At 43.2% G+C, this 23,673-nt stretch overlaps 1 long non-coding RNA gene across 2 annotated transcripts; it reads left to right on the forward strand.

The window, feature by feature from the left end:
- The first annotated feature begins 6,374 nt into the window (after positions 1–6,374).
- LOC149854672 (uncharacterized) lies at positions 6,375–23,022 on the forward strand. Of its 2 annotated transcripts, XR_016438664.1 has the most exons (3): positions 6,375–8,254; positions 11,182–11,403; positions 18,397–23,022. It is a non-coding gene; the product is annotated as an uncharacterized LOC149854672 (long non-coding RNA). The 2 variants fall into 2 exon arrangements; XR_016438663.1 differs by lacking the exon at positions 18,397–23,022 and having other exon boundaries at positions 11,182–13,423.
- The last annotated feature ends 651 nt before the right edge of the window (positions 23,023–23,673 follow it).

A 23,673-nucleotide genomic window follows, 5' to 3' on the forward strand; every position in this document is an offset into this window, starting at 1 on the left:
ATATTGGAACAAATCCACAAGAGCCTGAGTGATGTTTTGTGGCCCTGATTTGTGCCTTAAAGAATCAGCGTTAGGGTGCAGCGTGTGCTCGGCTCGGCTGGTAACACTATCGCCTTTAGGCCAGGAGGTGATTGGTTGAAATCTTCCATGTGCCAGGATCGGAGCACTTGGCTGATACCCTGTCAGAAGTGGTGTGCTTTGGATGAGATATTGCAAAGGGGTCTCCAGTGGCTTTGCAGGTGGGAGATCAATCCTGTGGCACTTTGGAGAAAGACTAGAGGAGAGCAAGCATCCGGATCTCTTTCCTCCCCGTGTCAGACGGCAGTGAGAATCCTCTCGCACCTCTCTAGTTACAGCGAGGCAGGTGGCTCTGGCCTGCAGTATTTTAAAATGCCATTGTGAGCCAGGCAGCACATTTCGGTTGTCAGCTTCACCTATCATCCATCAGTCAGCATTTACAGAGAGCGCTGGAGAAATCCCATCTCCATTGAACACGTAGGATCTGGGCAACGGACAACCTATTTCTCCTCCCCGTGCCCCCGTGAGGCACAGAAGGGCTTCTCTCCCATTTCAAGAGGGAGAGCTGGAGCTCAGGTTTGCGGGGGTGGTTGAGAGCCTAAGTACCTGCTGAATGTCTGGGCTGAAGTAGCTTGGCCAAGGTCCCAAGGAGAGTCTGTGGCAAAGCAGCGAATGGAGTCCAAGTCTCCCAGGCTGTTGCTTAACACTTGGCCTGCATCTCTGTTTACAGTAGTGCACCTGCAGAGAAACTTGGGAGCACGGGAGCCCATGGGAGGGAGAGCAAAGCATTAAGAATCCGACCAAACTCTCAGTCCTGAATTAAATCAAACCAGAAGCAAATATGGTCAGATGTAGAAATGTTTTCATCCTCATAATTCTGGGTCCTGGCTGGGACTAATAAAAAGAACATAAATATCCAGGCAATGCCATGTTCCCTCTCAATTCTGGCCAGACTGAACGTGGTCCTACAGGAGAATTCATGAGAAAAGTCTGTTCTCACAAGATTTCTGGCGCGGCTTCTCGGGTCCTTTGAGATTTGTTCGGAGCAGATACCAGTCTGGAGTTGGGAGTCTGTTCTCTCTCCACATTTTCGGTCTAAACCAAAGTTGTGTACTTCTTGTTCGCTGCTAGCTTTTTTATTCTGTGCCCATTTGTTATGGATGAGAGACTTTGTTAAGCAGACGGAGGTGTTTTGCTTTGCAGTCTTCCTGAACCCTAGCCATACAAGTGACCAAAGGAAGGGTTGGGTTTTTTTTCTGTCCCAGTCTTACTGAATCAAAACCTCTAACCTCTTGCACATGTCCTGAGTCAGAAATGGGAACATTTTCTGGAAATATTCATGTGATTCTGTCCTGGGAATTGGAAGCAAGTAAAGTGCTTCATTCAAAGGGAATCTAATAAAATGCTCCAAATAACCTTCAGAACACTGCAAACGGAGTCAAACAACTTGCGTATATACCTCTGGATGAAGTAAACCTGCTTAATGGGCAAATTTCCTTTGCTTCAAATGAAATCAAGTATAACAAGACGTGGGAGCTCACTGAACATAATAAGGCATTAAAAGAAGCCAATAGCAGCAACAGCTCCTAAAAATGAAAATGCAACATAAAAGAAAAAATTCTCCACCTAGGAAAAAATACAGAAGGATGAGCCTGAAAGTCATGCTCGAGAGTCAGAAACCCACAGGAGCATTGATGTTGTTGTAGCGTTCACCTTGTTGGGCTTATAAATGTTCAATTATTATTAATTAATCATATAAAAAGCCTATAAACACTGAGCCCTTTATCTCTAGCACTGTTCACCCAAGAGGTTTCCAAGTGCTCTATAGCCTTTGAAAAGCCCTCTGAAAACTCTTTGAGGTAGGGAAGCACTTTTTGGATTTGGAACTGAGACACAAACCCTTCTGCCATTCCAAAGAAGCCAGGGCATATTAAATATGTGGCTGGGACATGTGAGCTATATGTGCATCCATGTCTCTCTGGCACTATAAAACTGGAAGGTAATATTGCCCATCTTTCTACTGTTCTCATGTGATTATTAACAGAGTGGCAACAGATAAACTTTGTCAAAGCATTGCAATTTAATGTTACCCAAATGATGAATGCCCTGTAGGTGCAACTCTCCAAACAAGAGAAACAGCAAGCAGTGCAAGCCACTGCCTCTTTTGTAGCCCCAATGCCAGGGAATGCATGTTGCAGGAAAAGATGCAGCATTTTTGAAAGCATAAGCTTTTAAAACGTTGCAAATGGTGGACTGAGGCAACAAAGCAAAGCTTTTTATTGGACCCACAAACATCTATAAACATCTTCTACCTAGCAAATTGCTGTGCTCTCTTTTCACCAACATGGGGCACTGCTTCTACAGATTCCACCTCTGCCTTCTGGCTAAGCAGGAGTCTTGCTGTCTTTTTGCCCTATCAGTGGTCGTCTGAATACTGTATTGATTTACAATTAATCTTTTATGTTGTTTTGCAGGGACCTTGGGATAAGATTCTGTCACTTTTGCTTGCCAGAAATCAGGACTGTCCTCGCTATGTTAGAGAAGTGAAAAAAAATGTTCCTAAAATATTACTGCTGGGGAGATGGTCAGGAGCTTTGTCTCCGCTGTAAGAACAGTCATCTACATTTTACCATGCTTGGTGCATTTATTGAATGCCTGCTTGGCTGTGCAGCCTGTTTTTAGTGCCTGGTTTTCTACCTGTGGCAGATGGATTTGCATTTTTCACAATCAAAGAGTTGTTAGATTTTTAAGGACCATGTGATGATGTTGTCTGACATCCCTCCTAACAGACAGGAGCTCACTCAGTGGTTGACCTCTGATCTCAAACACAGAAAAAAACATGGTCTCAGAATCATGTTATCTATCTTGGGTACATAATTTTAACGTTAATAATCTATTTGTTCTAAGCAGTGACAGTTGCCCACCTGGCTATCCCTTTCTTCCTGTGTATTATCATGCAAAGAGTGGGCACCGTGGCTGGCTTCCTACCCCTGCCACAACATACTGCCCACCCGAGCCTTTCCACTGTGGCCTGAGGGCTTGTTATTAAAGGGGCCACAGATTTTGCAGAGAGTAGCAAGGATTAGGGCCGAGGGCCACAGCATCATTAAATAACTTCACAAGATAATACACAATGTGACACTTTTGTGTGGGGCTTGGGAAAGAGGAGTAGCAGCAGTAGCATGGGGTGGTCCCCACAGATCAGTTCCTGAGCCCCATCATTTGGTGGGCTCCTCAAAGGGAAGATCTCTCACTGGCTGGCAATTGTTCCTTCCTTTGCACACCATAAAACATTGTCCCTGGGGCGTTCATACCCATTCCACCTTAATGGGAATTTCTCATCCTACTGGAGCATAAAACTGGGTGTAATTAGTTCTAATGTAGCTACAGCCTCCTCAAGAGAAAGAAAATGTCTCTTACCCTTGGCTCTCCTTGGTATGATTAAGTCTCATTAAGGTTCTTAAAGTTTAAAAAAAAGATGAGGAGAGATGTCGTAAGTAAAAATCACATCTCGTTTTCTTTTGTATTGTCTTGCTTTTTGCATTTTTGGCCAATTCTCCTGCAAGCACGTTTACTGTAGAACCAACACAGGCCTGGGAGAAGATGGAAAGAGAGTTCATGCTGGCCCATTGCCACCGAAAATAAGGCTGAGATCCCAGTCCTGCAGGCCAACAAAAGTCTCCTGGGGATCAATGGCAAGCAGTCCTTGGTTCTTAGCATCTTGCAGGAGCAGGCATCTCAGGGCTCGCAATACAACAACACTGAATAGGGCAGGGTAAAGCTGCCTGGTATGGTGAAGGAAGCGGCAGCCTTCTCTGAAGGCAGCAGGTCTGGTATTGTAGAAGAGGGACAGCCAGGGCTGTAGGCAGAACTGATTCAAGGAAGACAAATGCTTCACACAACTAATGGGGGGCGAGAGGTTGCAGGAGAGGAAGGGGCAGGAGGGGGAGGCAGCATTGTTCAAGGGGGAAGCTGTAGAGTTCCTTTCACACCACACCTGGGTGGTTTGGGCAGCTAGTAAGCAAGGCCCAACAGAGCTAGGAGGAAAAGGCTGAATGTAGTGAAGGGAACTGGGGCTTTACCCAGTCTTGTAAAATGTGCTATATTGGGCGTGTCTACACATGCATTTATTCCAGCCTAGATTTACTGTGCAATAAGCTACTGCATAGTAAGTGTCTTTGCATGCGTTTGCAGGTAGCCAATTTACTTGGTATTAGGGAGGTTTACTGTGAAGTAAGCATGTACACGTGTAGATGCACATGCTTACCTCTCAGTAAATGATGCTAATGAAAAGTTAGGCATCTCGTGTAGACGTGCCCACTGTGTATTTCACTGTTGTGCAGAACCAGACTCACTGTTCTTCTCATCTGTGTTCCTCTTTTTACTTTTTTTTTTAAAAAAACATAAAAAGTAAGGCTTTTTTATCCCCAGAGCACTGACTATTGGGTTCATGAGTTCTAGTGTTCCAGTGAAGAGACAGCTCCCTGGAAGCTTAGGACCTGGCACTCTTTCCAGCACTAGCACATTACTTTTGCTGGCAAACTGATACATTCAGGGAAGTTCATCTTCGTGCCAGCTTTCATTCGTAGCATCTACAAATATGTTAAGCACTATTTTTTCAGACTGCATTTGCTTGTTTGTGTGTGTGTGTATGAGTGTTTTCATCTTGGTTCCATTCCAGTACCCTTGAGTATATGAGGTTGCAAATAAAGTGGCATTCTTTGTTGCCTTAATTTTGCCAGTTGGAAAGCTTTAAAAGTTAATATTTATATGAAATGATCTAATATTCATCCTGCTTGACGCATGTTTATTTAACATATTTAAAGTTAGCTGAAGGCTGTATTTATTTTTTAAGCTACTTATATGCTAAGGTACTCTAATGCCGTATGCAATTTTACCAAATCATATCTTTCCATAAGCCCTTTTGATTGCAGTTTTTCAACAGATTTTTATTTTAATCCTGTAATTATATTCTTTAAAAAGTATTTTTTTTTTATTTTGCCCAGTTTAGGAGTAGTCCTAAAAGAAAAGTCCTAGGGAACTGAAGGGAAAATAATACAGGAATTCTAATCGAATTCAATAGCAAATTAATTTCAGATGATCAGAAAAGTTTTAATTAATTAATTAATTACATTCCAATCCTCAGTGGCACAAATCATTGCAACTCTATTAATTTGCACCAGTTGAAGGTTTGGCCCATAAACCAATCTTAAGCCAATTTCGATCAGGCCTGGCTAAGTTTCCTATCGAACTCTGAAGGTTTAAGCTCTTTGATTCTATAAAGTTTTTCTGTAAGGAAGAACTGCAATTTCCAGTATTTGCTTGAGAAAGAAGAGCAAGACTGCATGAAATAACATTCTAATCAGAATTCCCTTTTCACTTAAAGTACGTTTAGAAAGACAGTTAATTTATCTCTGTTTAACTGCTGAATCAACCCATCCATCAAAACTAGAAAACCTAATTAGCTCAGGTCAAAGTTGCACCAACTCTGATGCACGATGGGGAGCAGCACAATGTCTTTTAACAATGAAACGTGGAACGCAGGGCAGATTTCTCTACCTGTGCCTGAAAGCTGCCTGTGGGCATCGTGAGGGAGCCTCTGCTGCTACTGCCAATGTGTTGGTTACATAAGGATTCCTGGTGAGGTTGCTACTCAGGGAAGTAATCAGCCACCAGCATTACTCACAGTGGCACAACTCGTCCCTAAATATCCACTTTCCTACAATCTGGTAAAGCAGGTGAACTCCTACCTATTCTTCGGCAGGTGAACAACCCTGTGATAATATATGCTCTGCAGGACTGAAGCTAAATGTGAGCACTTTAGAGGTGAAGGATCCTGCCCAAACATCTGCCCAAAGTGGGTAGTGCACTTGGAGTAGGGATGCTCAGAAATATGCACTGTCCAGTAAGCAGTCCCCAGCCCATGACATGCTTTGCTGCCATTCTAGAGCCATGACCACAGGGAGACTCAGGGGTCCCGCTCCTTGCCATGCCCCACACTGCCAGCCTGCACTGAAACCTCTTGATGGAATCTGACCCCAAAAGAGGCACCTGCAGCCAGTGCAGACAGGCTGCTTGATTGAGCCAAGTCCTGGATGAACCTCTTGGAGGTCTAAGACTGGCACATCTGGATGTTGGGTCTCTACTGGGTGACCAAAGTGAACTCTTGGCACATCCCTGGGTCTACAGCAGCGATTCTCAACCACAGTGTTTTGAGATCCTTTCAGGGGTGACACATAACCTTCGCACTGTTAGGCATGCCAGCATGATTCCCCTGCTAATTCCAGAGCCTTCAAATAGGAATACACAGTGTTAAAAGCATTCAATCCTGTTGTGGGCTTTCTGAGTTCTTTGCAACAAAAAAAATTCTCTATTATTTTTCTGTAGTCAAAAAACAAATGAAATCGAAGAGATGGCATTTTCAAGGGGTGCCTTGAGTCAAAAAAGGTTGAAAAACACTGCTCTGGAGGGAGACAAAGACCCACTTTGTCAGCGTGTTATAAGAGCTTTGCTAAAATTGAATAGATTAAGGATCCCAGGACTGGGCCCCGTAAGTTATGGATTGTCCCACAAAGCACTTCAGCTAAACACGGTTGGAACTGATGCTTCTGTAGAGTGTAAAAGTATTTACCTGGCAAATGTGACTGGAAGCCTGTAACTCCTACCTGGGAGCTGAGACTTCCCTTGTACAAATCCCTAATGGTCTTGCCCCAGTGCAGCTGGGGCTTTCTCTGGGGCTGTGCTTGCTGCTGCAGTGATTTCTAACTGGCTGTGATGCAAGCAAAAAAAGAACAGGGGAATCGTAGAAACAGGAGATTCAACACCATGAAATACATGACTGAGCCAAGAGTCTGGGGACTATATCCTTGGTATGCTTTTGGTGCTGCTGCTTTGATGAATGCCCCCTTTTCATTTCCTTTCATTTCAGGCTAGAAGACAGCAGAGTCAGAACAGAGGCTGCTGGAGGTGCTGATGTCCCATTGCATACAGAAACACTGCCAAAGCAGGGCAGATGCTAGAAATCAGGGAGGAGAGCTGGAAATGGTTAAGCACATCAGACGGAGCACTTGATCAATCAAAAGAAGCACTAAATGGAACCTCTGCTTTTTTGATAACCTGTTACTTATCCTAAAATATAGCAGCAGATAACTAATGACCTTTGTCACTTCAGGACTCATAGCAGAGATGATATCTTTTATTAGACCAACAAGATTTTTGCAGAAAAAAAGACTTTAATTACAATATCTTTCAGGCACAAACACCTTTCATCAGGCACTGGAGAAAAGATTGTAAAAGTTCTCCTGGGATAATAAAAGATATTATCGTCTCTACTATGAGTCCTGATTGCCTTTTCCTGTAGACCAATACGGCTACAACCTGGATACCTGACACATGGAAGATACTGAGTTTTAGCTGATTTTTTTTTTAATGAATTCTTCATGGTTTCCCAAGCAGGAAGCAACTGTGATGACCTGAAATCCTACTCCTGCCTTTGTTTCAAGGTAATTGGCATCATCACCAATCCTCACAGGAGGTGAAAGGCTTCACACCAGCTATAAACTGACTGCTCAGAGGAGTTTTCCATCTATTGACTCCTCTGTGAAATCCTGTGAAATATAAACTTTCATTTCTACCCAGGAGAATTTTTTACAATCATTTCTCCAGTGCCCGATGAAGGGTGTTTGTGCCCACAAGCTTGCAATTAAAGAACTGTAAAAAATTCTTGTTGGTCTACCGAAAGATATCATCTCTACTACGAGTCCTGATTGCCTTTTCCTCTAGCCCAGTATGGCTACAACCTGAATACCCTTGCCACTTCATTCACTCCTGAGATGTCGGCTCCTGCTCAGCTGTGATGCAAACCTTTATTGTCCAGCACTTACATTTTCAAACAAGGCTCTTCTAGTTGTCTCCCATGCTTCTATCCCTGCTTGGGAGAAGTGCCTTTGAACATCTACAAGGTTATTTACGTATCCTCCTTGAAATCTGCAGCAGTGGCATTCCCTTGATACAAGGATGACAATCTTTCAGTAAACAGGGAAGTCATTGGTGACCCCATAGATGACTGAGGAGGCTGATCCAAGATCCTCATGTTCGACTGCGCACGTGGCAAGTCATTCTTGGAGGAAGGAATGGGTCCTGGTGATGTCAGGTCACAGTTCCTTCTCTTTTGTAAGGCGAGTTTGTTCAAAATGATCGGTGCCTTTGGAGACAATTCAGTGCTTGATTCTCCCAGGTATTGATGTTAATATTGCATTTCTTCAGATTGGTTTTCAAGGTATCCTTGAATCTCTTCTTTTCCCCGCTGCTAGAGCAATGACCATCAGTGAATTGGGAGTATAGGACCTGTTTGGGGAGCTGATTGTCGGGTATCCTTATGAGATGTCCTGTCCAGTAGAGCTAGTGCTATATAAACATGGCTTCTGTGCAGGTGTTATTGAAGCACCCTTCAAATGCATCCCTTTAAAAACAAAGACCCTCCTTGCAGGTAGCTATTGCTCCATGCATGTGCTCCAAGCAGTTTTGTCTCTTAGCAGAACATCTTACAATACTTTCCATGAGCTAATACTCACTGTTTAAATAGATTTTATTTTCTATCTTTTTTCATTTAATTGAGGGAAATGTGTGCAACTTATGTGTGCACTTCTCCATTCAAATATTAGGCATAATATGGTCACTTGATGCTCTAATTTACCTCCACATCGTATTGTCTGATCTCCACAGTGGCCCTCAAGTTGTCTGCAATAACCTGCACACTTGGTCATATACAGAACGCTCCCCCTCTCCTAACTCATAACAGCCAACCCAATTCACCACAAAAAAAGCCTAGAGCAAACTCGCATAACACCCATGCTTAAGGAGGTGTGGGTTTTTCTCAGGGAACTGGGCCTCATTTTTTTATACTGTCATAGTGTTACCAGGTTGCAAAACCTTATTTTAACCATATGAAGGCTGCTCATTTCACTGTTCCTGTGCATTATTTCACATGCAGTCGTTATAATAATTAAATTTGGTGTCCATTAAATCCTGATAAATTGCTCGATGCTCCATTTGTCATACCCTGAGACAGCGCGCAGGCTGTGTTTTCTTAACACATGTTCCACGTTAACTGTTTTCATTGACTATGAATCCATAAAAATACATGTGGGACAGAGGGTATATAGTACAGTCATGTCTGCCTGACTCCTTCTCATTCTAATTGGGCAGCAAACCTATTTAATAGAGTCTGTGGAGTCTGTTTAACTACATACTGCCAGAACAATGCTCTATTCATGTTTTGAACAGAACACTAGTGATTGGGCTAATATCTTTAAACTAGAAAACAAGCCTTAATTGGAACAGATGCTGCAAATACCAATGCAAATGGCCAGCTCATGTGTGATCAAAACCAGGTACAGTCCATTGATTTGTTTTTAATAGCAGCTTTCATTTTTTATTAGTGTATACAAAGTTCACTAATATGATACAAAAAGTCAGGAATAATACTTTGAAAAATCACCTTGTTTTAAAACAGACCTTGCTTTGCATTGTTTCTGGCAAGGTTCTCTAAAGGGTTTCCATTCTAGTTAGCACATTTTGTTTCATATTATGTTGCTAAAACTGTCTTTTTTTTTTCTTTCCCCTCCTAGAATTCAAATAATTCCAGTGATTTTGGTAACTGCCTGCTGATGCTATAGTTCAAAATCAGCTTAAATGTTCATTTATGTGATGAACTGGGGGACCAAGTCAGATTATGCTGAATGTGTTCTCATTCCCTATCATACCATGAGTTTTGCCATTGGCTCGAAACAGCTAGGTTGCCCATGGTCCATGCTATCCTCTATACCAAGACAAACATCCATGCATACCTGTTCATTTCCACTTTTAAAATCTCTTGTGAGGGCAGCAGTCAAGGCAAGGAGGTTGTCAGGCCCTGTTCAATGCAAAGATGATCTAGCTGATACTAAAAATGTTGTCTAACTTTCAGATACATCTTTGGGAGAGATGAGTTCTTTTCTATCGACTTTGTAAACCTATTCAGAGATGGGCTGACTGTGCTGCTCCTTTTATTCACAAGTTTTTCTTCATTATTTCTATGTAAGCAAATCCTTGGATTCACCTAATACCTAAAACCAGGCTTTGGTTAGAAACAAAAGATAAACAAACCCATTTTAATTTCTTTTTGCTGCCACAGCATAGAGGAGAGAGGCAGAAACTAGGAGAAAGCCTCATCCAACTGTAGGCACTTTGGTGACAGGTAAAAAGGAAGGAAGCCTGAGCAGCATGAAGAAATCCTTATTTGGTTGAGGGGCACTGGCACCATGCCATTCAACCCCCAGCTGCCTTCTGAGGACCTGATATCATGTCCAGCAGTAGGAAACCAGCAGAGAGTAGTAGGGAGGCTATATCGAGGAGAAGACCTCCACATACAGGGCTCTAGGAATTGACGATGGTCCTGCAACCATGAAAAGCTGCTGTGACAAGCAGGTCTCTGGAGCTGCATAAGTTATGCCAGAGATCTTACCAGCTTTTGAGGCAGCATTAGACACCTTGGGAAGGGGCTAGAAAGTGAGGACTATGGGGTGGGGGGGGGATGGGGACGACGGCTAAAGCCTTCTCAACCTCACTCCCCTAGACTGCAATTCTGGAATCTTGCTCAAAATCTCACCTGAAATGACAGAGAAATAGTGATAACTAAATGCGCAGCTACTCAGAATTCAAATACTTTTTGCTTTGTTGCATACTCAAAATTAAGCCCATTACAACACAAACTGCTGCTGGGAATGCCAATAAGTGAAACAAACCCATTTTTCAGCACTGCTGATAAGGAATTTTTAGAAGAGTGAAAAGTGCATTTTAGCATGTTCTGAACTTGCAGACAAGCATTTCCCTGTGAATTTTCTACCAAGTGCATTTGGTTTTGTGAGCGAAAGTAGCACAAAATGAATCAACAAAAAATCCTTTGTGAAATCCTACAAAACTCACATTGTTAATTTTACAGTGCTAAAAGAAAACCTGTGTAACCATCCATGAAGCCTCCTGCTTAAAACTCAGGGAACAAATCATGCACATTAACAATAACACAGCTTCTACTCTTTATGTAGATTACTTTTGCTCACTTTCTGCATCTATTACTGGCTAATTCAATTCTTAACTAGCAAACACCGATGTTTAATTCTTCAGACAGGGGTCACCCACCTGAATAAGACAGAAGAAGAAGAAGAAGAAGAAAACACAGGAAGATCCATGCTAACAATCGAGGAGAGCACTGGAGCACTGTGCTATAATCAGGCACTATTATTGACATCACAAGCAGTGCCCAACTCCCGCATGCTGCAGTGTGCACTCTGCTGGCCATAGGGATAACAGGACCTGATGTGTATTGCAAACAAAGTGATAGACAATGTAAGTGAAATCAGAGGGGAGTGTTTCATATGACCTTATAGTTTATCTCATACCTCTGTTCTGCTCTTGCTGTTGGGGGGCTTGGTGTTGCTCTATTTAGCTTCCTCAGTACATGTGCCATATAAGATGCTCACACATGCATCTGACAAGTTCCTGGTGACACCTCGGGGCTGAGACACTCAAGAAAGGATTGTTGGAGTGAAGGGGAGCTGTAATGCAACCAGGTGCTCATAGCCCCACTCTGCTGAGGTCCCACAGCTAGCCAGGTCGAGCATATAACAAGAGTCCCATAGGCACTCCCCACAGAGGACCAGCCACTCTGGATGGGGGTGTCAGCAGCGTCCCCTGGGCACAAATCCTCCTGACGTCGTATCTTAAAGCTGAACTTCTGATAAAAGACTAAATACAGGTGTGGGAGTGGGGCATCGGCACAGTGGAAGGCAGGAGGACATGGAGTGGGGCAGAGGGAGCCTTTGCAAGCAGATGTATCTGTTGAATGGATTGGTTTGGTGTTTTATTTTTCTCCGAGTCCCTCTGCCACCTTTTACCCCTTCCAAGTGGTTCTGGTCTAAACTAGAAAAAAAAGACCTGTGGCTGACAGTGGCTGTTCTCCACTACGTCAGCATTTGTGGGACTTAACTGAGAAGTGTAGATACTTAGGCCCAATCCGTTCTGAGCGCTCTTCTGGACAGAGTTGCTGGGGCCCGCTGGAAATCCCCAGCCTGCCTCTCCCAGGCACTCGCGCACACAGTCCCACACAGACACACTCTCACACGCATGTAGGCAAGAGACTCAGCATACAATAAGGTCAGTGTGTGCCGGGGGAGGGATTCCATTAGCAAAAGCTGGCACATACAGCCTGTGCTTTGGGTGAAGTGCTAGGATTTCAGCCGATGGGGAACGAGGGCCACATTCGGTGACCCTTCGAGGAGCCTGCCGCATTCATCTGTGATAATCAGGATGATGATATACAGACCATTATGAGTTCAGGCTGCTGACATGACAAACAATGGCCCCTCACAGAGCCGGCAGGAAGCTCATCCACCCAGGTGTGCTTTAGGGTCTTCCAAACAGAACAAATCTTTAGTCTCCTCAGCTATTGTTAAGCTTCCAGCAAAGGCTTTTCAAGGGCTCAGCTCTAGCAGAGAGAGAGCCAAGTTTTATTTTGCCCCTTCAGGTATGTTGAAAAGATACGACATTCGAGGAGGCCTGGGGATTGACTTGATGAAAAAAAGGCTTTGGTCGCTACCTACCGCAGTAGGAGACAGGTCAGAGACGGGATTGGAAAGGCAGGATCCGGACAGATTTCAGGAGGGGTGTCCCACTAGGGAGTCGGATTGAATTTGGTCTCCTTAGGAAAGGGAAAAGGAGGACTTGTCAATCATCCCAGGCTTTCTAAAGACACGAAAAGTATTGTGCTTGGCCAGTGGGACACTCTGGGACCCTGAGCCCAATGCAAATACAGCGAGTCAGGCATTTGCAATTTAAACAACAGTTGCCCCGGACTGGACGGTTTTCTTATACTCTAGTTACTTTGGCATTTTAGTCCCCCGCAAAGAAAAAGCAGGCAGAAATTGTGTCGGGTTTTATTGCTGGGCAAACAGGACGTCTGGGGTTGTTTAGAGGTGCATTTATTTAATCCTACAATTTTTTGTAATATCCTTTGTGTAGAAGGAGACTCAGCATTCTGGAGTGATGCTTTCAAAAAGGCCGTGAATTAAGGCTGCAAGCAAACTTGTAGCACACCAATCACAAGTGCACTGTAGTTAAGACGGTGCCTGGCACTCAGGTGACACTCCAGAAAGCTTCTAAATCAATGACTGATGTGAACTTCAGTTAAATGATCCTTAACACTTGTACTCCAGAGAATGTGTATCCACGCACAGACCCACACCCAGAGGACTTAAATCACTTTTAGGAAAGGGATTTAGTTCAATCAGTACAAATATATGTATGTGTGGATCAGGGCTGAATCAAACTATTGAAAGTCTCTGAAGAAAATAAATGGTGCTTTTGAAGAGCTCTGGGAAGCTTTGTTGTTTGAGTGCTGTCATGTTGCTTGTAACAGCTCTGGTCCTAAAATGGGCTTCTCTGCAGTTTTAGCAGCATCCGTAGCCAGAGTAGGGCTCCCATACTTGAGGCTGATGGCAAGCAGTGTGCTGATGCTCACACCATCACTGCAACAACTTGTCACGTAGAGTATGTTGTGTTATCCCAGGAATAGATATTCTGTGGTTAAGAGACTCCATACAGGATGGCCAGTGACATAGGCTTCACGAACACTGCTTTGCCTCAGCTTCACTTTCCCCTGTAAAAGTGGTCCTTATAAGGAAAAGTTCATTCAGTATTAGCCTGTCTGGCTGTACAATGAAATGATTAATTGTAGACCTGATCCAAAGCCCATTGACATCAATAAGAAGACAGCCACTAACTTCAGTAGGCTGTGGGTCAGACTCTAAGTAGCAATAGAGGCGGTATTTTTTTGAGATGCTTAGACACTCGTGCACTTGAGCTATGTGGAACTTGGCACAGTATGTTTGCAGAGGGTCAGACAAACATTTTCTTTGGTTTAGGTCTGCATGACTTCCTACCTCCCTGAGTTTTGCTTTGACTTAGGTTTGAACTAACCCAAAATCCCCAAGCAAAGCTCTGCTGAAACTGGCAACCACCTGGTTTCAATAGGTTTCTACACAAACCCATGAATTTTCCATGGAGCAGACACCCAGCCTCTCCTGTCACTCCCAGGTTCAGTCAAACCTGGGTCAGAGTTCACTTGGACGGTTTGAGAACTTCAGACTTTTCAGTAAACTCAGGCTGGGAGTCCAGGCTAGAGCTAAACCTGAAAGTCAATGAATTTTGCTTAATTTTTGGCTTTCCTCCAGAATACTTCCTATGGCGCTTGTGTCCACTCTGTTCTGAATAGTGACCACCCAACAACATGCATGCAGTAACCCATTTCAAAATACAAATGAAAGCAGCAGCAATGCTGAAGGGGAGGAAGGAGGAGGAAAAAAACAAAACAAAAAACCCCAAACCCACACCACAAAAAACAAACAAAATAAGTGCAACAACAAAAAGCCCCAGAGCTCTGGGTAATGCTAGGAGTTTCACCAGTGGAACGTATAGCCACTTGTTTAGGAAGCATGAGCTCTATGCTGAATCGCTGAGTTAATGAAATCCCGCCAGTTAAGTTCATCTCGCACAGTGCTGAAAGAATCCCAGATTTCTTGTGGTGTCTTGCTGGTTGTACTCAGATCCCAGATGGGCAGATAATAAAGTTATAAATGATTTACTGCCATACAGTATATATTATAGGGGGTTTATAGAGATCAGATCACATAGTGAGCTGGAAAATCCTCGCTATTGTTGAGGCCATTCCCCGGCTGCTGCTGGCAGTAGCACTTTAGTGGCATGTGGAGGAGTTTGCCTTATTCAAACAACAGCGTAGGCATTATAATTTAATTACTTCCATTATTTGGCCAACTTTGTTTAAAAGGAAAAAAGACCCCCACCAATCACGAAACACGTGATATTTATGTTCTTAGCAGCATTCAGTAGAGGTTCCTTTAGTTCTTTCCATATCAAGTCTTTTTAACAAACTTTATCTTACTGATGGTGTAACAGGAGATTCCTTTTGCTTTCTACTAATAATATCCTGGACCAAATTTCCTCTCCCGGTATCTTTATCCCTGGGATATAAATGCTTCCTGGTAAGGATTTCCTGGGCCAACTTAGTGCTCCAATATCTCTATCCCTAGGATAAAGGATTAGTTTATTCCTTATAAAGGAAAACCCCCAAGTAAGAAACAGAGAACTCAGTGAGTTTCCAATAGAAGCGATTGCTCCTGAATTGTTGTGTCACAGAACTGAGGCTTGTTCTCCCATTGAACAGCCATAAGGGTCAGTCTTCTAAAGTGGAGGAGGTCCCCGGTGGTTATTAGGTCATATGCAGAGAGAGGCAGTTTGCAAAGAGACCAGATGTTCGTTGTCCTGCACCTTTTATGGTTACAGCCATTCACACTAAGGCTAAGTGAATGTAAACTGCCTGTAAAAAAAAAAACCTATGTTACACTCTGTGGAGGAAGAACAGGCACCAGGTTGAAGGTTTTTAATAGTGCATCATGTTCATGCCTAGAGTTATTAAATATAACTGCAGCACTGAGACTCTGAATGCTCCTTTTGTCCCTTCTCACTAATTTTCTTTGTGGCATTTCTAAGTAGTCCCATTTGCACTTGCAGTTTAGTTGCAGTCTTGCAAGAGCTGGCATTGTTCTGAAGCTCCAGCCGCTGGAGTCAAGTGATCATATGAGAATCGCAACTTTCATTTCTTTAAAAAAAAATGTTTCTAAGCCTAGTGGTTGCAGAGAAAAGCACAGAGATGGGAGCTAAGCTGAGAAACCAGAATGCAAATAGAGACCATGATAAAAAAAATCTCAGGGTCAGGAGTCCTGGCTAGTGTTTTTTAAATGCTCAGCAACAGGGCATTTCTGGACACTGTCATTTCTCCACTGACTGAGAAAGTTGTATTTTTTTCTCATTTTATACCAAAAACCGGTTTCTGGTCCCTGCATTCTGACCTGTTCCTGATTCAATCTGCGATGTCATCATGGCATGGGGAGAGGACACCCCTTCCTTTTTCTGTGCGGGGCAGTATCATGAGCAAGGCACTAAGTTTTCCAGAGAGCACACAGCTGATTTCTCCTACGGCTGCTGGAACCAGCAATTATTCATGGGCTGAAGAAGTCACAGAAGAAGAACAAACAGGAGCCGAGCATTTCTCGACCTGTGGTCCCGGGGGCAGTAACTTGGAGTGACTGCCATCCCGGCGGCACGGCTTATGATGATTGTCCCACAGATAGTAGCACACTTTCTCTTTGATGTGTTTAAAGACTCCTTTCATTTGTTTGTTTTTCCTGTCAAATTACTTCACTTAGGCTCTTGTGTAAGTCAGATACTGTGGGATATCATTACACTTGGTAAACAAGGAAGCGTAACCGGACACCTGAATGACAGCAAATTAAGTTATTCGACAGGCACAAAAGGGCCGGGTTACACAGATGCTGGACTTTGCACAGGGAAGCATCCTGCGTGTGGTTGCCTCAGAAAAGATACTGGCTATGCATCGACTGCCTGCATCTGCAAAGTGCAGCTCCTTCCTGGAAAGCTCTGGCAGGCCCGCAGCTTCCACCAGCGGCTTGGGGTCCAATTTTGGACCCTCCTTCGTGCTTTAAAGGAAAGCAGACCCGAGGAGCACTAACTTGGCAAGATCTCCGGCTTAGCTATAATAATAGCTGGAAGTCTATCGGCCCCTTGAGGACACGGCTTCCATTCTGATATGTTCTTTGTATAAAAGCAGTGCTTCACATCCCCTCTTGACTAGGCTGTGTGCAGACCTGTGCTGAGAGACCGGTACCTACAATATAAATGCGGGGAGACAGGGGAAACTGAGGCACACTGCAGTGAAACAATTTGCCCAAGGTTACCCAGAAGGCCAGTGGCAGAGCTGGGAATGGAGCCAGATCTCCTCGGTCCCAGTCTAATGCCTTTTCTGCGCTACCTCCCCACCAGCTGTTCTCCACTAGGGACAACTAAGATGGGGCAGTTCTCTTGGCTATAGCGTATTATATACAGCCTGCCCAGGTTGCTGTAAAGGGTTCAGTGGCACAAGGCAGCCAGGATTTCCAGACACCGTCGTAGTGGGAATCATTCCTTAGTCTGACAGTGCTGTAGGCATCTCCACTCTCGCACCTGCTTTCGCAGGTTATGCCATCTCCCATTCATGTAGGGAGCAGACCACATTTTCTCCCACATACACACCCCACGCATTCCCATGACAGCTTCACCAGTCACTTGAGACCAGTGGAGGAAAGGCACTGTGTAAGTGCTCAGTAGTGGTGCAATGGCTTTCTACTGCAGCTGCAGTGGTTTCGTGGCTTGGCATTTCTGATTCTAAATAACCATGTCCCTAGCAATTGTGAGGAAAAGCAGGAGTGGAAATGAGGCCCTGAGTTCGGAAGAGGGGACAGTGGATTGGAGCGCTATTTACAGGGGTCTTTGGTCCGGTGCTAGAGTGTGCTTGTCTCTCTCATTTGCATTGCCTGTGGGCTGAGTAGAAAGAACATCCCCTGGCTTTACAAAAAACATGGGCTATATGTCCCAGAATGGGCAGGAGTCTAAACAGTGCCTGATAAAATCCCTGGGAGCAAAGAATCAGTCTGGCAGCAGCTGGGCAAGAGCCTTTCATCTATGCAAAATGGGGAGTGCATTGAAAGCAGCGTTCCACTGAGCTGTTTGCCCAAATGAGTCCCTCCAATCTAGCAAGCTGACTGCTGCTCCTACGGGAGGCTGGTTCTGTGTTTTTGTGAGCCTTACCTAGCATACCTGTTGTGCTGGCACATAAAATAGGTGGGTCACGCTGCCAGCTGTAATCGCTGCTCTATGGCATTGTGCAGCATGAGGCTCCTATTTGCTTTGTTTATTAAATCTCTCATCACCCCATAGGCATTTATTTCTTGTCCTAGAGTCACGATTACTGCTTTAATTATTAGCATTTCCTTTGCCAGCAATTCCACAGCTTTCACTCCCTGAGTCAGCAGGGCCTGCAGCAATTGAAAGCCTTGAGTGCTTTACCCTACCGAGACACGACTGTAGCTATATGAACCATTTGCAATGGTAAATCCATTTTTAAACACCCAAACCTGAACAACCTCACTTCAGTAAGTGCTGCTGCCAGGAGACTTCGCAAATAATGACTTTTCATGTCAAAGATTTGGATAATTTGAGGAGACTATGAAGAGTAGTTTAGGTCTAAAGTTTGAAATACCTTAAAATTATTATAATTGGATGGGGAGGAACCTCCATATTTGAAATACCTTCTCTTTTTTTTAAACAAATTCCTAAGTTGGCCTCTTAGAAAGTAGAAAGCAAAGCCTGTGCTTATTTGGGACTGATGTGAAAAGCAATGATTTGTGCTCTTGTGTTTTTTTCTATTAGCTCTGCAGCAGGGGCAAACTTGCAACCACTGGGCTGGATTCTGACATCCTTTCTCAAGTTGTACATGGACAAACTGCCTGGATAGAGCCATCCTAGAGAAAGAGACAGCTAATATGGATTTTGAAGCTGGGCTGTGAAGTGCAAAATGAAGGAGAAGCATTGTTCCACGTGGGGTTTAACAAAACTTCTGTTCTCCTGTGGAAATATTGCCACAGGTGCAATAACCAGTGATGTTCAACTCATTCCCAATACAGGGAAGTGGGGTGCTGTCATGACCTCTGTATTTTGGAATGAAACATCTAGGTCAGCCTGTCTTGACTTCTCGGCTGAAAAAGGTAATTGTGGTTCCAGGTCTGGGGAACTTTGGCTTTGAACTAAATTATCTTTAGACTGTACTTAAGTTCCTAGAGCCACTGAATGAAAGCAAATCTCAGATTAATTACATGGAAAATGATCTGAAGATGAGCAGGAAAAATGTTGGGTTGAGCTCAGGAGAAATCTTCCTAGTGAACTGGAAGGTTACCCTCAAAGGAGGGTAGACATCACTACTGCAGTCTCTAACTGGCTCACAATCTTGTGTTTTCCTCACCGCACCGCACTGACTTGTCCAGAGTCACCGCACTGACTTGTCCAGAGTCACCCAGGAAGTGTGTAGCTCAGAAGAGCACAAAACAGGCTCCCACAGGTTCCAGGTTAACACCTAAATCCCTGGACCAGCTGAAGGAGGTTTCCCAAGTGCTCTTTTTCTCAGGCTCAGAGGAGAAGCTTTTCAAAAGTAAGTGGCCTGAAGTTCCTGCGTTGTGTAGAGCTAGTTGAGTAATGAAAAAAAATGTATTTCATGAGTAATTTATTCAGCACAAATGCCAACCACATTCTTTGGATAAATAACTCACAATGAATAATTCAACCAGCTCCATTGCTACAGGACATATGAAAAGGGCTGTTTGGAATCACTTAGCTCTCCCTCTATAAGGCATCCAAACCAAAATCCCAGATCCAAAACTTAGGTTGCTCAAAATCTGGATCCAGGTTTAGATTTTGTGGCTTGGACCCAACTGGGTAGGGGTTAGTTCCTGACACTTTCTGTCTGAAACCAAGGTAAATGTAGGGTGTTGCAGGATAAAATCCACTGTCTACTAGGTATCAATGGAAGAACAAACAACATGCATTACCTTGAAAATGCTCTGCAAATAGCAAAACATAATGAAAGTCAAAAGCACTCCGAGTCATTTAGGAAGCCTGGATTAATACTGTATGCATAGGGTGTACATGGCTGGTGGCCTTTTGAACAACTTCTCACATTAATTTTCTTCCAGTGCTGACAACTTTGATTTATTGCATTAAAGCTAGTTTGAAAACACCCAGACACAAGGGAAGCCAAGAATTCTGGAAGACTAAAGGAAATCTGGTATATCCGGCGCTGGATAGCATTGGTAGATAGACAGACACCCTTCGGTATTCCTACTGCATCCAAATATTGTGCAATACTGAACGAAGATGAGAGCAGAGGCTTTGCCTGCATTATGAAGACATCCAGTTTTGTTTTCTAATGTTGAATATTCTGCCAGAAAGCCCGTGGGAAAAAGGTATTTTTTTATAGTGTCAGTGGAAGAATGAACCAAACAAAGACTTTGAAAATGAAATAAACAAACACGTTGTGGTTGGAAAAGTTCCTAAAACTTTTTGGTGCAAGAATCTGATGTAATGGCTTTCTTCTCTTCCCTCCTCTTAATATTTAACCATTGTCAAATGAGTTCTTATCCTGCCTTGTAAATATTGCCAGCCTCCCCGCTCTACAGTTTGCCAGCATCTTGTCCTTTGCACCTCATACAGCTGTTTTCTCAAATACGCTAATATCCAGTCAAAAAGCCAACATTATTTAAAAAGTCTTTGAACTTTGAGGCATGAAAAAGCACAGTTACATCCTTTTATGTTTCTAGGGGCCAAAGCATCAGCTGGGGTAAATTAGCCTACCCTGAAGTCAAACTGGCAGCAGATTAGGCGTAAAAGAGCATGCCAGTCTCCGACTACTGCCGTGTAAATTTGTATGCATGATTCTTTAAGAGGGATTTCCCTCTTTGGTCCCTTGCATTTTAATGGAAGAATGGAAATACCCTTAAGATACAGTTTTGTCTTTACCTCTGCCCGCTCAACTCCAACTGAAAAAGCAGTCTGAGGGCAAAATGAAGGTATCTTTGTTCAATTAAACCAGAGAAAAAACAGAAGACAGAAGCAAGTAAGACAGAAAAACTGGCAGACGGAGCAAAGACGAAATGCTAGAATAGCAAGTACGAATGAACTAGATTAATTTCCCGTTTCACATTCAAATACAATTTATATATTGCTTGGGAAGATATAAGGTTTATATTGGATGCTTAGGGAGTGCTGAACACTGGCAAAAGGATTATCCTTCTCTTGAAAAGAAAATTAGATCAGTATATCCTGTATCCCGCTACAGAGTTTGGAGCCATCACCTTGTTATGCTTATGAAAAACAGCACTGATCTCAGATTATTCTTGCTCAGAGGTCAAATAAATGTGTTATTTCATACCGGATCTCCATGCTGATAACTTCAAGAGTCTTTTCCTTTGGTTATCCAAACATTTTGCCGAAATGTGATGGCTGCCCAGTGCTCTCACACCCCTTTAGCTGTATCGAGTTTGTGTTTATGTAACACAAACTTTCTCTGAAAAACGAAAAGGGAAGGAGGAGTGAAGCATCGTGAAAGTTTTGTCTTTAATTTCATCGATGGTTTTAAATATTTAGAAAGCAAAACGTAAACATCTTAAAAGAAATGTGTACAATTGCTCTTGATGTTCAGAATTGTTGAGATTTATAAACAGAGAGGCTGCTCTCAGGGTGTGGAACTGATGTTTCAGACTTTCCACTAAAGTTATATATGCTCGTGTCATTATAGCTCTTCCCCCAGCCTAAATTGCTGGCACGATTTCCTGAAATGTTTTTCATTAGTAAACTTTTCATAACCTCCCAAACTGTAATAAGCTGTACAGTAAAATGCACTAAGATGCCAGCTGGAGCTGGCACTTGGCACAGGGTTTTCAAAGCTGTTTGCTTAGCTGTATTTGAGGGATGTTCAGGACATGTGGCTGAGTTTTGACCTATACCACTGGCTGAGCTCCAGTGATATTGCACTTGAATGCCGGTTTAGTTAATGCAAACATGCAGCAGTTTTTATTTGTGATCGTTTGAGCTTGTTGCTTTGACACTTCATCCACAATTTTTAATATGTCTGTTTAAAACACAGGCTAACAGTAGTTAGATAACAGTCCTGTAAAATAATATCTGATACCTGTGTAACGTATCAGTGATGCTCCAAAATAGTTCCTTGCCAATTTAGTCCTAAACTGTGAGCTGTTCAAAGTTAAGAAGGGCCCTGGTTTCTTTTCTATAGCCGAATGCACTTCTCACATCCTTGACCCTCCAAACTCTTTGCTGGCTCTCTGCTGTTCATTAAGCATGCATGAAATAATACCAGCAAGGAACAACATGAAGCAGCTGTGAGACAGCAACAAGCAGGGAGTTGCATGCACAGGTGGCTGTCCAGATACCCAAGTAAGAATCTGAGTTGGTTTCTGCCGAATATTGCTGCAAGGGTTGCCCATTGGAGCCCATAGTATTAAACATTATACTAGCCTAAAGAGTCCACAATCCAAGCCAACAAGAGAGGAAAGTACTGCACCATTTTGTAGATGGAGAATGGGGCCTAGGAATTAAATAACTTGCCCAAGGCCACACAGGGAGTCTGTGGCAAAGCTGATCCCGTATCATAAAGCATATCTATCCCTGCTGGTCACTAGTGTTTTTAGGCAACCTAGAAACAATGGGAGCTGTTTCATTGAGCCAAGCCACAAAGCCCTGCTTTTGCCTGGGCCCAGAAAGGGTTAATTCCTGGCTATGCAGAAAGAACACAGTGTAGTGAAATTCCTTTTGCGTGTCTTGAAAGTGTATGTGCAGTAAGTAAATAATATAATAAAAGTCTTTTTCTGGCCCTTCCTCAATGTTCAAATAATCGAGCCTATCATTTTAAATATGTGAATTTTTAGCCAGGTTTTCATCTGTACATTATTTATACAGTTTCCAAGATGTATATCTCATTTTTCCCCCCTCTCTTTTTTTTAATCTATTTTACCAAAATGGAAAATAATATGCGACTCTAAGTGGCTCTTTCAGTGCTGGATTCCAAATTGTTTGAATTAAATCCGAATCCCAGTGGGGCTTGTACCTTCCTGGTTGTTCATCACTAGCAGGGTTTATTACATTTCAGATGATACTATTAAGCCCAGGCTCCCCCAGAGATATTGGAGAAACTTAGTGACTCAAAAGACTAGAAGACCAGGTCCATATCCCCAAAGCCATTCCAGTTTACCAAGACGGTAATTTAAGTTTCCCTTAAAAGGACAGTAGGATGTATTTTTTTGTATAGTTAATAATTTGTTCTCAATTTCCATTTTTTTCTGTAATGCCCTTATAGGAACTAGAAAATAAACATATTTTCCCCACTGATTTAGACCCTTTTTTCTATTTAGCAAGCATTGATTTTATTTGCCTCCCCAGTGTTTTGCATGCAGCTGAAATTAACACCTCCCAAGTGTTTGGTTTAAGAGCAATTCCAACTTTCAGTGGGCCTGATCCAGTGACTTCACTGGGAGTTAGATCAACCTAGGAGAACTTTTCCCTATTTATACCGGCATCAGTCCAGTGCTGCTGCCAAAAGCTCAATGAAAGGAAATTTTTAACTGAAAAGCATCTGCAGAGTCAGCAGAGGGAGCACGACACTATTCCATCTTAGGAAGGTCTGATCCTGCAAACACAGTTACGTTTACTTTGACATGTCAATAGGATGAATTCTGGTAGAAGAGCTTAAGCTGGTAGCAAGTATTTACAGCATTAAACTGTACGTGGCCAGTCTTTTGGGGTTCCGCACATTTTACTTTTATTCTCTGTGCTCCATTTTAAACATAGAAAAAAATGGAAAGGAGTTGCAGTATCAGGTAGTTAACAGATTGAAGGATGGAGTTCTAGCCTGGTGCACTGGGAGGACTGCCCCACTGGACTCCCTTCTTGTGTGCCCCTCATTTGCACAAAGCTGAATTTTGTCTGTGTGGAATAATGGAATCATGTTTTGCCAATTAAAGAAAGGGCCTCCACTTTGACTACAACCAGGGCATAACCTGGTGTTTTTTGAATGCACAATTCTAGTCTCTGATAGGCTACGCAGGGAGTCCTGAATATATAAGGAATATAAGCCCAGGCCCA

Source organism: Crocodylus siamensis, chromosome 12, assembly GCF_052110815.1.
Source record: "Crocodylus siamensis isolate JL-2025a chromosome 12, ASM5211081v1, whole genome shotgun sequence".
NCBI lineage: Eukaryota > Metazoa > Chordata > Crocodylia > Crocodylidae > Crocodylus > Crocodylus siamensis.